The sequence below is a fragment of the Lepisma saccharinum genome, chromosome 17 (assembly GCF_977018435.1).
Source record: "Lepisma saccharinum chromosome 17, izLepSacc3.1, whole genome shotgun sequence".
In the NCBI taxonomy this organism is placed as follows: Eukaryota; Metazoa; Arthropoda; class Insecta; order Zygentoma; family Lepismatidae; genus Lepisma; species Lepisma saccharinum.
Window position 1 is genome coordinate 15,984,956 of NC_139245.1, and position 18,333 is coordinate 16,003,288.

At 39.4% G+C, this 18,333-nt stretch overlaps 1 protein-coding gene across 6 annotated transcripts in view; it reads right to left on the minus strand.

The window, feature by feature from the left end:
• Positions 1-18,333, minus strand: part of LOC146001547 (uncharacterized) — a 104,929-nt gene that overhangs the window by 52,232 nt on the left and 34,364 nt on the right. The window contains exon 1 of one of the 6 annotated variants that reach the window (XM_083139007.1): positions 7,407-7,567. The exons of 4 other annotated variants lie outside the window; for them this stretch is intronic. The gene's annotated coding sequence lies outside the window, so the exon portion shown is untranslated. Of the gene's footprint in view, positions 1-7,013; positions 7,367-7,406; positions 7,568-18,333 lie in introns of those variants that run through there. One more of the 6 variants, XM_083139005.1, reaches the window with a different exon arrangement.

Genomic DNA, 18,333 nt, shown 5'->3' on the forward strand with positions numbered 1-18,333 from the left:
ATCTCCTTGTGATTTTACTTAAGATTTTAGTCTTCAAAACAAACAAAACGCTAGATGTTTTATTTCGATTCTTTGCGACAATTATTGTTGTATTGGAAGATAAGCATCCTTCAAGCAAGGGAGCCATTATTAGTAATATTTGATATCTACAGTATCAGTGAACACACTGCAATCTTATCCTGGTTCTAATCAAACATTACCGTTCATGCAATTGCGTCATCTGATGGCCAACAAGCACAACAGCAAATGCAAGTGTTGAAAAACCTTTCTTGGAACTAAATTTTTAACTGTGTGGTCCAGTTCTGGCAAATCTGGCAGTTCTGGCAAATGCCTGAATGCCCGGTCTTGCACAATAAATTTATCATAAAATGCATTCAAAATGAACATTATATTTAACCAGCGGCAGCGTGGGGCGTGGGGGCAGTTTCCCCACACACACCCGTATTGCCACTTTTGCCCAGCATTATGACTTTTTAATGCTTAGCCTTGTCTGCCAAGGTAAGTTAAACTGTTCCCCCCCTTTCCCCCCGTACCAGCCGTGTTGGCACCCAATCGCCGATACTGCATGGAGCATATTCTGTCAGAAGGTGGACAAAATCAATGCTTTGAAACTCACAATTATGTTGTGGATTTTAAATGCAAAAGCTATATATACATCTCCGTGGCGGAGTGGTTAGCACAGCGTGCTCCAACGCCCGGGGGCCCAGGTTCGAATGCCGGTCTGCGCATAGGTGTTCTTTGTAAGTCCCTTCATCAGTTCCATCATATCATTACTCATCTCAATCTTCGAAATTAGTCAAAGTGGCAGAAAAGCGAAGTAAAATAAATCAAAATCGACCATCAAGCCCCGAGTATGGGATGACTGTTCTATTATGTGTTCTTTCGCCTACGTATTCCCTTCCATTTCAACCACATCGTCGCGATTAGCCAACAGAAGTAGAAAAATGACGTTTAATAGGCGAAATACAAAACAGAGTCTAGTTAGAAATATGGGAATGGGCCTCTTCTTAAGACTATACTCCGATCGCCTTCATTAGAACATTTGATAGGAGACTGAGTGGTCTCCAGAGTCACTCTCTGTGATCCAGATATGGCCACCCTTACTCGAGACGCACGAGAGACCGTGTGAACCGCGCCGCCACTTGCACAGCCAGCGGAGAGAAAATTAGAATCAAGGACAGCTGTTAGCGCAGTCAGATGACCTAAACAGATAGAGGCGTCAGAATGTTACTTACATCAAACAACAAGCATTGGGAGACAAACAACGCTGCTCTTCACCAAAGAGCGCATGCACATCATTCTCTTTCCTCCCATTTATTGACCGACATTCGAGCGTTAACACCTAGATCTTACTTTCTGCAAAATTTCCAAGTACGTCAGCAGTTTGGATATTAAGACCCGTCAAGTCTCACTATCTAAATGGCTAATCTATTGTTCTGTATTTATACCGAACAACACTTGATCTTTAGCTGCTTTGGCAAGAATACCCCGCGTTCTACTTTTATCGGAGACAATTCGATTGTACCATTTACAGCGAATATTGAGTTCTGCGACATCAATATACTTTAAATACAATAAAGAAAAACGTTCTTAGTAGTTATCTACAGAAACGCTTAAGAACAACATTAATATCCATTAGAACTTTATCACTAAAAAAATAGCTTCGTTTCGCAGTGCAAAATTTCATCAGAAGTGAAAATTTTAATGCAGAAAATGCATACAGTAATAACATGTATATTGTGACGTGACTCTATTCCATCTCTAAAAATTCTATGTGGGAGAGGGGGGGATAGGGCATCCAACTTTCCGGTAAGGTAGACGGATGAGAGAATGCATAGAAGAAAACCAAGATGGTTCGGCCGATTTTCGTTGTTCTTCATTGGTTATTCGGGAAACAGATCCTCATTGAGCGTACTCAGCACAGAAAAAAAATATGTATGAAGATGGAATTTAATTCTTTAACAGAAAAGTGAAAGAAAATTGTAAAGCAAGAAGGGAAAAATCTCTGGCAATTTCTTCACCGGAAATTCTGGATTAAAGAAGAGGAAATGATACAGTTCTTCTCTTCGATAAAACACCTTTTCACTTCGAGAATTCATAACTTTGAGAAATTTCTTTTATCCAGAGGTTCTGAATTGAAATCCTGGATGGATCTTGTGAATTGCTGAGCTCGTCAAATTGTTGTCTCAAGGCGGAGTGAAGATCTGTAGAAGCGATGTGAAAATGTACCAGAAACAGAAAAACATAATAGTAATAATAAGGGAAGAACTCTCATGGCAATTCTCCATTTCAAATACCCGACCTCCATGTTCCTTGTTCGACTATGGTTGAAGCTTGGCAATCTAAAACACGACGAAAAATGCAGTCGAGTCCAGCAGTAATTCTGTTTGGTCTTAAAGATAACTCCATGCAATAAAGTAAGACTGGAATTGGAATGATCTCCTCAATCTAATAAAGATCAACAAGACACAATGTTAAAGGATAGGTTCACATTATGCCACGTCCGATTAAAAAAAAAAGTACTATTGAAACTTAATGCGAGACGTGCATCGTATCAATTTCATTTGCAAGTCAATTTATGCAGCAAGACGTTCAACCACACACGTAAATGTTGCAAACAGAACAAGCAGCTGAGTCACGCTTGAGAAATCGCATTTTCAATGCGATAAAACTCGCAGACGTGCGTATAGGAAATGCGACAACCGACCAATGTGATAAAAGTCGTGAAATGAGTTTTCAAAGCAAACGTCGTTGGGTGAAGTCGATTCCACTGATATCGCATTCCATTCCACATAGTGTATACTTCGTTGCTAGCGTACTCGCTTACGTAATGCGACGCAGGACTCAAACTGTACGAGAACAGGGTTGGTACTGCCTTGAGAAAGTGAGCAAAATATGTTTAGCTTTTGGTTCCACCTTCAAATAAAATGTAACCCTCACCTGCTGGATAAAACGATTATAGCACATCTGGACTTGCATTTTAGTTGTCTTACGTCATTTTCTTACAAGTTCAACGCAATGGTGGGTATAAATCATGAACTGATGAAATAGGCGAGTAAACGAACAGAGAGAATCAACTCCGAATTTCACCACATAATTACAGTGAGTCAGAGGTAACCACAGGCATGGACGTCCGGAACCCCCCCCCCCCCCCAGGAAAATGAATGTCCACCTGAAAATTATACAATTTCACACATAATTTCATTTCAGCCACTATAGATACGTTGAAGGAACATGATAATTTGAGACTGAAATAGTGTTTTTTTTAGGGGCATCACGATTACGGGGAAACATATGCCTCCTTTGCCCCCTGGAAAAAAATTACATTGCTTGCCCCTCTCTGGAAAAAATCCTGCGGACTTCCATGCCACAGGGGGTAATAATGATAACGCTAATCACTACGACGTAGACCAGCGAACATCCACTGACTGGACGATCATGAAAAAAAACCTCGCAGAATTGTTACAAACTGCAGTACAAATTCTTTCCAGCAGAAATGGGTAAATGAAAATTCATCCTTTTCTATGACGCTACACCTGTCACTTGTTAGTTACAAAGTTTGGATATTATTTTCTTTATTTATATCACTCCATAAAATATCCTACTGGTTTGCCACCAAACGTAGTCAGAATTGGTGTGACACAACAGTGTGTTAGGGTCTCCCCGATGGCGCAGTAGTAACGTCGTCGCTTTGTAATCAAGGGATCCCGGGTTCCATAACCATTGGAGACACACAGTGGTTCGAATTCCATTTTAAATGTATGACCATTCCAGATTAGCCTTTTCTGTGCATAAAGTGGACTTAAAAACTCAAAACTCTAAGAACTGAGTATTTAAGGCCACTATGTTTGTTGTTGTTTTACAATCATTTTGTGTAACAAGACATGATAATATGGAACACCAAGTCTGTGACCACTTTGCACTATAGTTTTTACAGTAGCCAAGACTCCGAGTGTTCAAGCTAAATGGAAATTTTGCTCTAGCATGTATCAGTGGACGATTCCCAGGTAAAATACATTTAGCCTCCAATATTTTCCGCTGCACAAAGAACGATAGGCATTTTTCTTTAGTGTGTTATCTTACTTGTATAAAATTAAACCTCGTATTTAAGAGGCCGAATTTTCGAGGTGGTTCTTGGTAATTATACGCGAATGCTGCTCTGGCACCTTTAACGAAAGCCACGGACGATTGATTCCTTCTACTTCCTTGTCCATTTACATAATTCGTACTCTCATTTCCCTACAGAGGTTACCCCAATAGTATAAATAATCGACGACGATGTTAACCAACAATGAGGGATCGACTGTAATTCATTTATCTCTGTTATGACCATTAGGTACTCAACACTTGATGGTTACAACAGAGCCATCTAAGATTATGCGCTGCTTAAGCCAAAGCCCAAAAGCAAACATGCTGAAAAAATATACTGCATAACAAAAATTTGTGAAAAGGAACAGTAACAGCAATGTTCATGGCTCGCGTACCTCGCATGGTAGAAGCAGCATAATCTACGTGATGGGAATATTGATCACCTAGCTCCGCAGCTCATAGTCTCAACCACCTTGGCAGGTCGTTATATTTTCTGGAGTTCCTCCACAGAACTCGACAAATGGTGGGAAATGAAGAACTGCTCGCGTAACACATTATTATGCGAGGAATGAGAGGGGAAAAGAGGACGACATCAGTAGGCAGATACCATTTAAATACCGTATCTACATATAATGTGTCTGTAGTGTCACGTTCAGGAAAAGAAAGGGCAGAGGGAAGCTACGGTGAGGGGAAAATCTTACGTTGTCATATGCTCTGGAAGACAATATAAAAACAAGCTCCTACCTTTGGACTATGTTGAGGATTAAGCCCTGAGAAATTGCATTTACAGGTCTTTGACCTGCATCATATGTTGCCACAACGAACTACTGCAGTAGTATGAATAAATATCAGTGACAACCATGAATCTGTGCTGTTCGGTTGCATACACGCAGGATAGAAATTCTGTATTGCAATGGCTCCAAACTAGGGATGGGGATTCGAATCCGACACCCTGCTCAGGTCGTTTAATATGGCATCTTATAAATTCCATGTACATGCTTACTAAACAATATGAGTAGTTCAATTGAAGCTTCAGGTGAAATACAAATTTCCTGAATTTAGGAAACCTACGGCCAAGTGTTGGAATCCCATATGTGCCTCTGTATTTTCCATCTGCGCTAGTTACCCTAGCAACCGAGTTTTTTCCCCTTTTCTCTCAACAGCAGGGAACCTTCCGGAAAATGAGACGGAAGGAAGTAGTATCATTCAAAATAATAAAACTGAAAGGTCGATTTATGCAATTAGCCACACTAAGAAAAACAAAAAGGAAAAAGAGTATTAAATAACTATTGAAGGAAACAATTTCTTTCCATTTCTTGAGTTACTTTAAAAGTACAAAGCGAAAGTAACTGGCACAAGAGTTCATGGCCGAGAATCTTTCATTTGAGTTTTCAAGTCCACTTTATAGATATATAGATAGGCTAATCGGGGCTAGACCTACAGTTTAAAATGGGATTCGAACTACCATGTTCAAACCCGAGATCCTTTGAATTACAAGGCGGCGACGTTACCACTACGCCATCGGGGAGGCCCGAAGCTCTTTCGTGGACTGTTCTATGGCTGTGTTATCTTCGCAGCAATACAATTCCTTTACAAATGCCCAAGTAGTCTAAATAAATAAATTCAGAGTAAGTTTTAAATGTGTAAAAATACGAAGAATGTTACAAAGCATGATAATCGCTTCGCTATGAAGCGATGATTTCCAGGTGCCATGGAATAATAATTTATAATAATGTAGGCAAAGAGTTCGCACTTCATGATTCGACTCCGGGGAGCAAAATTTCGGTCCTGACTCAGCACCATGAAAGCCAGATAACAGCGACGATGGGACTTGATGTGTGGTCACCCGATGAAAGCGCCTTGGCAGGTCTTGGCTCTGAGTTTAGCAAAACAGAATAAAAAAGGTTACATAATCATCTTCATCACTCGTAGACCTTATGCAGTTATTACATGCTTCGATGACTGATCGCAATGAGTGTTGGAATAATGATCTCGCTCTCTAAAGCTTTATGTTCAATTCCCGGCATATCGTTTTGTTGTTGTTATTATAATTATTATTATTACCTACGCGATGAATTTAAAGAGATTAAAAAATGAACTTAAACAACCAAAAAGTACAGTACTTCGTCATTGGAAACAGTTACTAAGGTTCTGGAATAACACGATTTGTTTCTCACAAGATCAAAGTTCCCCGAAAATCCCCTTTCAATTGAAAACAAACAATGGGAAACTTGTCTGACGCAACGACTGGTAGTTCCGCGGAAGAAAACTCGACCACTTTTCTCGAGAAAAAGTAAGATGTGCTTTCTGCTATCGTACGGAATACAAGAAATAATTACTATTCGCGAACAGGACACGTATAGGTTACAAGTTTAAAGGTCTGATTCCGCTTTTAAACAGACACGCAGGCATTGAGGAACGTAAGGCAAGCTGGCGGTAGGTGGGAAGTGACGTGTCCATCTAGGGGTGGAGGCGTCTCTGTCGTCATCCTAGTAAGCTGATAACACAAGAAGTGCATCGCTCGCATGGGAGGGGAGCATCCGGTTGCATGGAACGCAAACAAAAACCATTAAATATGTCTTCGCCCTGTTGTACGGGCGACTTTGCTGAAAATTGTGGATATCGGATTTCTTGCGACGTGTTTTGCGGTCGTTCAAGGGCCGGTCCTTTAACGACCCCTAACATTGGTCCTAATTATTGCGTGGCAGCAAAGTTCTGAGCAGCAGGAAACCAGGGGCCGACGCTCGGCTGCTGTATCGACCGTCGGTTCGCAGCCAACGACAAGTGAGGGGAGAAAAAAAGAGCGGTGAGGCGTGGTCGAAAGCACACAGGCCATAAAAATCCACGTGCAAAACGTAAAAAAGCAAGGGTAGAGAGAGAAAGAGGGGGTTTAAATAAGTACAAGCATGATTCGACAATCTTACCGGTGACACAAGAGATTTGCCCTTCCATTGTTCCGATCCGCAAGCAATGGTTCTTGAGGAACTGGAAGGAGTCCGCACGCACTAACACAAAAGCACTCCCGCAACGCCACAACCACGCAACCAGGCTCGCCGCATCGAGTCCAACGAAGCCAAAGTCCAAACCAGCAAAGCGAGCCCGTATGGTGATCTAGCTAACTAGCGTGGTGAAAGTCTGCAGGCGACACGGCTCCATCATGGCCGAGACCAGCAACAGCCAGCCAGCGCGGCAATCAATATAGTTGTAGCAGCAGAGCAGCACTGCGCTCGGGAACAGACAAAGCAAGCGCCTGGTCGACATCAGCCACGCCGGCTCGTTCCAATTTTATCCCACATTCAGCAGCGACCCCCCCTTACCTGGTCAACCTCCCGAAGGCCTTTTTCCCTGCCAAGCTTTGGAGAAGACAAGCGACGGTCCTCACTTATGCCATCCACATCTTTGCAGACACGTCTGGGAGTATCGATTGTCCTCCTTTACACACACACACATACACATCGACCCTCCCAAACGGAATCGGCACCAGCCAGCTCCCTCCCTTCCAAGTAAACAAATACGTTTCCCGACACACTATAGGCCTTCCCACCTTCCACGCCGATAACCGCACATACACTTACGAAAGTCTTGTGGCTAGCTCTGCCTTTGACACACCAACCACATAACTAATCTATCAACAATGTCTAATCACCGAAAGATAACAACATACCAAACGTTATCTTGGGATTTCTAAGGGGAATGGGCAAAAGGAAACGGCCAGATGAAAATTGACTATGCTTCTGCCAATAGCCGAGTAAAACATTGCTTTGTTTAGCGAGTCACCTTGGGTTTTTCTTGTTTTCTGTTTGTTTGTTTGCTTTTAAATTCTATATCATTCTGTCAGTTTTTATTGGTGTTTTCAGTGTAACACTGGGAGTGTTGGCATGTGAGATTCTCCCTAAAGTAACCTTTAAGTCCAATTTATGCTTAGATATGCTAATCGGGACTGGACCTACAGTTTCAAATGTGATTCGAACCAATGCAGTGCCCCAAGACTCTCAGTAAAGAATTACGTAAAGCAGTGCTATCAAATGTATATCAATAATTACCCTTCTTCTTCTGTCAAGTACTTCATCACATTTCTCTACTATTATTTTCTTTAAGAGGAAATGATGCAACAGGGAGAGAGCAGTTACAGTAAAAGAAAACCTAATGAACACTGAAGATAAAAATTACATTAATCAAATTATAAGTTTCAACGTGCATAAAAATCAGTATGGATAGATGATGTAGTATAAAATTTTGACATTAAAAATTAATCCAAGAATTGGAAAATGCAATTGTGGTAGTCGTGCATTTGTAATGATTTGCTTCTATAGTTTTCCATGGGAGATGTATGTCCATGAGAAGGGTATCGATAATGTGGCGTGGATGAATACTTTCTCGGGCTACGAAAACTACTGACCTAAACAAAACTATACCCAAACGTTATTACCATCTTTGTTTTGGGTATATTTTTGTTTGGGCCACATTGTACTAGGCGGAAGTGGTATTTCAATAAAAGCTAAGCTAAACATGACTTCAAAGAGTGAGTGGTGTGCCCGGGAGAGATATAATCGCAAAATGGGGGTTGTGTCTTACTCTATGGAAGAGTGTTAAATTTTAGCATGTTTACATGCACAACGCGTTGTTTAAAGCTGGATCAACGGAAGGGGTTATAAGCCTCACCAACACGCCAGTCATGCTACTGACTTCAAAATGTAGTGAATTACATAGGCTATCGAATCTTGGGCGCGGCATTCAGGTTTGTTCTTATCAATTTGTCCACTTGATAAATATTTGCCTACCATCAAAATTATGGTTACCGGCAGTGAACATGAAGTAAATCAACCATCTATGAAGAGAAAGGGGGAATTACTCTAGATAATAAGGTCAAATGTTTAATTTTAGATCCAGTTTATGGCACAGACAAGCTGACTACGACCGAAACCACTATGGGAATCTGGAATCGAACCCGAAACCAGCTTCATTTGGAATGTAATTTCAAGGAACATTCTTGTACCCAATGCATAAGAAGTGAACCACGCCATATGTGCAACAACGTTAGGGTTAATTATAGTATGTGTACTTTGAGTAGATGTTAAAACCATTCCACCATTAAGACACATCACAGTGAGTTGAGATATGGTTCCATCCTAACGCATATAAACTCAGATTTCACAAAGAAATACATAGAATAGTGTATACAACCAAATTACCTACAGTTATTGTTTGGTAGAATAAAAATGAAATCAACACGTTAGTGTCCCTACGTCACAAGTTGATTTCTCGTGAGTCACTCTGTTCACAGGTTCTCTGAATCTTAAAAATCATTAAATCTCCCGGCGCAGGGACGCTTCCAACCGACTCCAGAATCACAGAGCCTGGTTCTTAAATGGCATTGGTATTGGAAGGACGCCATTGCGTTTAAGAACAACAATAGCTAGAATGATTAAACCTAATGAATGGCTGGACTCCATTAGAAATAGCTTTGGTCTCATCTTGAACAGCGTATTTATGTTTCGTTAACTCTAACAAGCCTAGCAAATAGTGATATACACAGACCTATTTACTTTTGCTGGGAGGGTCCAGGGGACACAACCGTGTCTCAACCAGATCAACATGCGTTTTTCCAAGCAAAAACCACAAGAAAACACGCAATGAAATTTATATTTAATGGTCTCAGCGCTTCGCTTGAGGCCTGTCTTATGAGTGAATTCCATTTATTGTAAAACTACGTTATAAAACACTCGATAAATAGATCAATATACTAATACATTTCCTGTTTTATAACCTTCACGCAAATAAGGTATTGCTGTTTTAAGAAAACTGAATAGATGAACACGTGATAGGGACAACTTAAAACCCGAAAGTTAACAACACAAAACTTACCACACGCCTCTCGGTTCGGGTCAATCATCTACAACCGATTTTGATTAACTATTAGTCGCTTTGAGTGAAATTGGTATTTTTCAGCATCTTTAGCCGTTGTTTCAAAAATCTATTGTCGAACACCGTGATCAATAAATGGAGAACAGAAAGGTAGATTAGAGTAATGCAGACAAAATACAAGAAAAATTGCAAAATTAAAGGATCATAACCACATTAATTAATTAAGAATGTAATCGCTCTCTTCTTTCTTTCCATTGACATTTTGTGTGTCACATATATATGACTAATTTTCATCCTGTTCCTTCAATGGACATACATATAAAATATGTGTTGAAAAAGCAACGACAACGCTAACATCAGGTGCCCGTCGAAATTTTGCAAGAAAACTGCAAGTAGACTATATCGCTAATTTTACGATATAGTATCATGGAGAAACTGCTGCAATTGAAAGATATTGCCATTTCGTGGTGTTTTCTTAAATAATTACATTTACAACAGTATTGTTCAAGTTCACCTAACCTAAGTATATAGCCGACGGACGACAAATGCATGTAGATGTATACAGCTACAAATGGGCGACTACAAATCTGGTGTATTGTCACATGCAGATCTGTGACATTCCAGGAGAACAGGGTGAGTGGGGTCATCCCCCCCCCCCCCGGTCCAGGAAAATTTCAAATACGTACATAAGACCGACGCTAAAAAGAAGAATGCCTATCCCCCTTACACTATTTATGTAAGACCGATGGCGTAGTGATTGCCTTGTAATCAATGGGTCCAGAGTTCGATCGCTGCACAGTAGTTGGGATCCCACTTTAAGTTATAGGCCAGTTCCGATTAGTCTATGTTAGCATAAAAGTGGACTTAAAGAGAGTTTTTGCCTTCACGAACCTTGTCACCGATGCAGACCTCTATTTATTCATTTTTTTTTTTTTTTACATTTCAGAGCTTGTTCTCTATTGGAAATCTATGAAGTGAAACGGGGTTTTGATTCGTTCAATAGTCAGCTACCCGTAGAAGTGTCCAACTTCTACGAGAGCCTTCTCTTCCAGCGGATATTGATTTTAAAAATCCAGGTGCATCAGCCTCCTCATGCCCTGGAAAATGTGTAGACAACCCTAGAGTTAATGCTATGTCTAATGTGAGGCCTCAGTCCTAATGAGAAGTTAATGTCCACATTCTATTAGAATTCGCCAACATATGGACTTCCAAGAGCGGTAGCGTGTCAGGAATTTCGTATCTTGTCAGTGATGTTTTTTACATGGAGGCTCGCCTGCCTTCACATTCCGTGAGGGCTTTCTGGTGTTCCCTATCTCATTTTATCCATTTTGTCGTCATCAGTTGCCTCTCTTATTCGGTACCTCTGGCGGTCTTAATTTCTTACTCGTCATATTTTGTTTATTGTGGGCATTTTCTCATGTTCGTACACACAGATAAACTAAATGTATCAAATTTATTTGATGCACCAGAAACGTGTGTTCTTTGGCCTCTGCCACGAATCAGTTTTTTACATATTTGAAAATAATTTGTAAAGGTAACACCAAAGCGCATTATGATGCAGTATCTCTTTCTATGGCCAACTGTACTTTAATGCATCAATTGATGGTTTTTATACACTTTCCTGCATATTCCTCCATGATACACATAAAATATTTGGTCTAAGCTACATACTTTATGCAATGGTTTGATTCAGCGGATTCATTTACTCTTCTGCATAGGCGTAGCTGCTTTATCAAAGAGAATTAAATACAGATATTTCAATAAGAGAGAAAATAAGCGGCAGTTTGTAAGAAGTTGAAAATGTCATTACTTGGTACAAACGTGTGTATTATCTCTGATGAAACTAATGTCTATAGATTTTCGATTTTTTGATGTCATTGGAGAAAGAAGATATTTACTGCATTCTACTCTGCACTACAGCGCTTTTCTTCTATACCTGTCACAGCAAGCTGCACGTGTGAGAGAGAGCATTCTCCAAGCTTACCCAAGTTAAAACTAAATTACGAGCAACTCAGAAGCAGGATAGATTGGAAGCCCTGCTCTTGCTATTTGTGGAACAGGAAAAAGCTTAGTCTATTGATGTAAATGAAGTTATTGATGAGTTTAAGAACAGTGAACATTTTGACAGGCGTCTCTTGTTATAGATGACGTGTATTTTGATGTATTTGTTTGCATTTATGAACATTTTGTGTGTGTATAATTTCTATGCAATTTGATTTTTTTTCTACTACATATATTCAGAAATTTTCAACACTGTCATTTAGTGAATTTATATTCCTTTACAAACATCAGTGCAGTTAAAGAGCCAAGTGATTCTGTTGCAAAATATGGTATTAAAAACGTACAAGACCTCATTTTTTTTCTTTGTGCACACCCAAATATAAAGTTCTAGCTACGCCTATGCTCTTCTGTGAGGATCTGCATCTAGGGATGTGACCGAGAAGGGATAAGGTTTCTGCAAAATCCGAGTACAAACCGAGACTTGCTGTCCGAGACTCCAATCTGGTTCGATATTTCAGTACAGTAGAATACTGGTTCGATATTTCAGTACAGTAGAATATAAAGTACATGAAAAATTCTGTTTTTTACAGTCAAAGTTACATGTAAGTAATTCTCTGAATATTAGTGACAATGGTTCTTCATTAGCATGCAATATTAATTGGACATTATCCATTGTTTAGTGTTTAGTGAAGACAAGAGAAAAGATGCTCTCTCGAAACGAAGAATAAGTATTATAGGTAAAACACTAGACCATGGATAATGTTAAATAATATTGCATGCTAAGAAAATTAGTTACATGTGATGTTCAACGTTGCAAAAACTTATATTCTGAGCTTGTTTGAATGTGTTTTGAGACTCGAGATCGAGACAAGACCAAGGCGAGACTGAGAACTTTCCCTTCGAGATCGAGATTGGAGTTTGGATATCGAGAAGAGAGAGAAAACGAACCGTAAGTTGAGACAAGACTAGTAGGCACCGTCCCTACCTTCATCCTTAAACATCCATTTTTGGTTACAACAAAGTGAATAACAACTCCTTCATCACGAGAATTCCCAGTTTCTTGCAGCAATGTATTTATTTACACCATTTACATGGCACTAGCAGGCATACCTGATGCCATAGTGGTAACGTCGCCGCCTTATAATCAAGGGGTTCCGGGTTCGGATCCCATCTTAAACTATACGTCCAGTCCCGATTAGCCTGTGCACAAACTCAACTTAAAACAAAAACTCAGCCACAACTACATGACGCAGGTACACAATAACGAATTTATTAATGCAGACTGCACACAGACTAATACACCATACCAATTGTTTTCAGAATTAATGATCTCTTAGAAAGTAGATACATTACCGCATGACTTTCTGTAGACTCTCTCTCTCTCCAGACGTGTTCAAAAACTCCATAGAAAATACCATGGTCGTGGGTGGAAAAAATGACTATGAGTAGGAAACAATTTGGACCTATTTGCCGTTACATCCAAGGGATCCAATCGAAATCCATTATTCATAATTGCCAACTCAACGTTATTGATTGTCCTTGTGCCTATTGGCTCTAGTGATTCAACGTATAGCTCATCACAGTACATGTGTCCAAAGGTTTAGGCTAATGCCCTTTGATACATTGGTTCCAGAAAATCATAGGAAACTTATCCATAAGGGAGTCAATGTCATTACATGTACAACACTATAAATGGGCATTTGCCTGTAGTGTTTAAATTTTAAATAAATGTGACACATAAAGACCGCGTCCGTCATCTCTACACCTTAAATCCTAGATTAAAGCTGAGATCGGGAATGTGTGGGGCCCTACATCCACATCCACCTGTGCGTCTCTATGTAACGGTGAAATGAGAACTTGTTAACGATATTTCTTTTATTTCCTGATTTGAATTATGTATATGTCCGTTAAGTTTGTTTAATTATTTATCACGATTACAGAGAGTAATCAGATGGTACAGATGGTCTGTGAAAAGAACAAAAAGTCCATGTTTTAGTTTTTACTTTATCTGTTTATATATTTTGATGTATTTGAAGCATTTTCACTCATTTCAATGCTTTATTTTAGTAACTGCAGAAAATCAAGAGTGTGTATACAGAAAGATGCAAAAGACTTTTCAATATACATTTGCGAACGCATACATAGCTCGTTTAACACAGAATGTTAAAGCCAGTTACGTCTTTAATAAATAGAACATAACAGAGTAGAAGAAAGTCATTAATTGAAAGTAAACGTAATGATCACGCGAGAGAAAAAGTAGGAAAAGAGAGACAGAACACAAACAAGAAGGAAAACACTAGAAAGGTAAATGTCCAATTATAACACCATTAAGCCTGGTTTCCATGATTATGAAAAACTAAGTATGCTGGCCAAGGCAGTAATTTATTTTATTAAAAACAAACTAAACGTAACGTTTCAACCTTCTAGCAAGGTCTTCATCAGACTCTGTATCAAGTACAAAAGTAACAAGATACACAAAAATGGCATTATATATAACATCCTAACAATTTCTAATAGTCTGGAGGGAGTAATGTGTGTGTGTATATATAATGCCCTTTTTGTGTATCTTGTTACTTTTGTACTTGATACAGAGTCTGATGAAGACCTTGTTAGAAGGTTGAAACGTTACGTTTAGTTTATGTTTTTAATAATATAAATTACTGCCTTGGTCAGCATACTTAGTTCTTCATGGAAAGGTAAAAATCTAGAGAGAGATTCTTGTCTTAAAGTGGCAAGGTTCTTTATTATTTGCATACAATCTTTATTGGATGTTATCCATTGCCTGTCTTTTCCCTCCAATATATTCTATTACACGTTTCGAGAGAGAGAGCATCTCTCCTCTTGTCTTCAGGTGAAAAAAAATGTTGGTAAAGTATTTAGAATGCTTTGCCTACCTTTACAATTTCGATATTAATTGCTAAATTTCGTACATTATTTTTTATATAAACATACATGTCTCGTAAGACGGTAAATATAGGACTTTTTCAAAATGATAGCTATTGGCTTGTGGTTGGGGATCGAAATTACGACGGCCCTGTAAACGATCAAAACTATTCACAAGATTTCATAATGTCGGGACATTTCGGAGACCTGAGTTTCTCAATCTGAATCTTGCGTTATCTATAAACTGGTATTAAATAATTACGATATCCACCATGACCGAGTTGCCCTTCCAGAATAACGCCCTGTTTTTAATATCTCGCATATTCCCTTGCCATGAATGAACAGGAAAGTGAACGATGCTCCCTTCTCTCCTGTGGTTTTACCAAGTAAACCTGACAAAACCTGTAGGTTGTGGTTCCACTATCCTGACAATCCATCCACTTTGTTATCTCAGACTCAGAATATTGTTATGGAACAGTAGCGGATTAACGACTTTCGTGGAGGGTGGATTTCTTTCTTTTTACTGCTGACCGCTCGGTTCATCGAAAGTTTGTTAAGTTTTTAGACCGCTGATAGCTTCATTTTAGACGTCAATATAGATGATTGCTTAATTGTGTCTCAAGAAGCTGATCGCTTAACTTTAGATGTCGATGGATGATCACTTTAATTATGTCAGGAAAACAATCGCTTAATTGTATGCCAAGAAGATGATTGCTTAATTTTAGAGGTCAAGTTTACTGATAGCTTAATTTAAGATGTCGGGCTATCACTTAATTGTATGTCAAGAGAACCATGTCGACGGAGCGATTATTTATCTCTGCACATCGAAGAAGGAGCAATAGTAAATAACACTGGGTCTAAGACATTTTGGTCCAAGGTAATTTTGGTGCCACACTCTTTGGTGCATGTCTCTACATAGCTACGTATAATTACTGGAAACGATGTTTCATTTGTTGTATACTGCTGGACAAAAAAAACCGGACACTTGAATTTTTTGTGATAACGCAATGGGTCGATAAAAGCTCTGGTACAAGAGCTAACTAAATGTTGCAGAAACTGAATTAAGTACGAATGCATAAACAAAGTCCGAGCCTATGAATGGTGCATATGGTACTACATGATCTGCCGAACATTCTGTAATATACCTGCGAGCTGTTATTGCAATTCAGATGTCAAATATTAAAGTGTCCGGTTTTCATTGTCCAGCAGTATAGTTTGTTTGATTGATTGAGTTGGTGTTTTAAGTCCACTTTATGCACACTAAGGCTAATCAGGACTGGACCTACAGTTTAAAGTGGGACAACGCGACAACGCTACCACTGCGCCATCTGGGAGACCTTGTTGTAAAGACTGCAATTGTATATTGTTTTATGCGTACATGTATTTTTATTTATTTAGCGTTCCATACATTTATTTATTGTTATTTATTTAATGTTACATACATTTATTTATTGTTAAAATTATCCTTTTCAGGTCACCGACTTTACTCCAAATACAAGACTACAGCATGTAATTCTCGATATGGAAGTGGCAGCCTCAAATGAATTTCGTCATGTATTCCAAGGAATACAAGTGAACACATAAGCTCATCTCTCTATTTCACTGCCGTCTAGATGGCCGAACGCGTCAAGTGGTCCACTTGCGAGCTCGCCACCGAAGTTCCCGGGTTCGTATCCTGACATTGGCATTGGAGTTCCTTGTGAGTGGTCTTCATTAATTTCATCTAATCACTCATCTTCATCGTCGCGATTAGCCAAAAGTGGCAGAAGAGCGACGCTAAACAACAAACATTTGTGTATTTTTATAATGTGTGCGGAGACACAATTAGATTAGATGAAATTGATTAGGTACACACACAAAGAACACCCATTACTAGATAGGGAGTCGAACCCGGGAACTTTGGTGATGAGTTTGAAAGTCAGTCATTTAACGCTCTCGGCTACAGAATCGAACCCATCACTGTTCGCCCTACTGAAAATTACATCCTTGATAGTATGCAGCCAGAAATATTTGCAATGTAATTTGGGTTATCTACCTGTAAGGGTGCACATAGAAAAAAAAGGGAGGGGGGTTTCTTCTGATGAGATACAGCCACTTCTTGGCTGTTATCATGTTAACCGTAGACAGTGGATGGTAAAAGTGCAATAGTCAAGTTTCAATCCTAATCCTGGTGAATTTGGAATGGTACAGACACAAAACCGTGACGTTTCGTGATTTTGGTATGATACTATAAGTTTCGTGATTTTCGTATGATAGCGATGCGTGTGTGCAAAAGTTATCGAAATGAAATTTAATTTAGTATGATACTTCTGTTACGTTCAGACAGACCAAACTTGAACTTGAGTTTATGAAGTCCACTTTATGCACAGATAGGCTGATCGGGGCTGGACCTACAGTTTAAAGTTACCTAAACAAAATTTACTTTAGCATGAGACGTCTGTCAAGTTCAGACAAACCAAGCTTGAGATTTTAAAGTCCACTTTATGCACAGATAGGCTAATACCATCGGGGAGGCAGACAGACATAAAGACACATGAAGCAGATATCTACCCGATTATTTATAGATAAATCATATATTATGTTTATAGCAATTAAAAAGTGGATTCATTAGTGGCAATTGTGAGCCTATGTTGCGTAGTTGCATATTAAGGATAAGCTAAATTTTTCTGGGACTCGTAGTGCCGAACTGAAATCTATAAGCTGTCCGTATGGTGACACGTTGTATGATGACCGTTTATAGTATATTATTCGAGACTCGACACGAGAAGGGGACGGATGTTTATACATCTAGAAAAGGCCGAGAAGAAGGAAAGCATTTACATCTCGAGAAGAGGTCGAAAGTGCTCGTTCCGTATCGTCTAGGCCGAGACACCAGACCCAACAACGTCTCGATTCGTTTCGTGAATGAGAAAATCTGTCTCGTTCTCGGGCTCCCCTCGTTATATTATGAAGTCCATTATCGTTGCGGTCTCGAAGAAGAGTCTCGTAATAATGTATACAAAAACTGTGATAAAATAATATTGGGAGATCTTTTTCATATACCTTACAATTCTAATTTAATAAAATCTCGAAAGAGACGAAATCCTCAGAGAGTAATTGCATGTCTGACCTTAAATTTGAATTAAATTTGTTTGGGTGCGTCAGCACTGGGGCTATTTTGCACCCGTCACACTATACGGGGTCCAGCCCCTTATTATAACAAAAATAAAAGCGTGTCTGAAAACTAAAATTTCCTTACCTTGGTTAAAAGCTGAGGCTAAAAAGGGGGCTCAGCATAAATAAGGACAAAACAAAGGACGTCACAGAATTATACTGGCCATGGGGCCAGTCGCCAGAGCCTCGTTAGTCTACAGTTCAGGGTGTACTACGTGGAAGTGAGTTTGACTATTGGGTGCACTACGTGGAAGGAGCACCCCTTACACCCCTGCCTAACCTCAAAGTAGTTTGAGACGGCTGTTTGGTCTTGTTCGTGTTTTCTGTGTTGGTCTCGCCTCG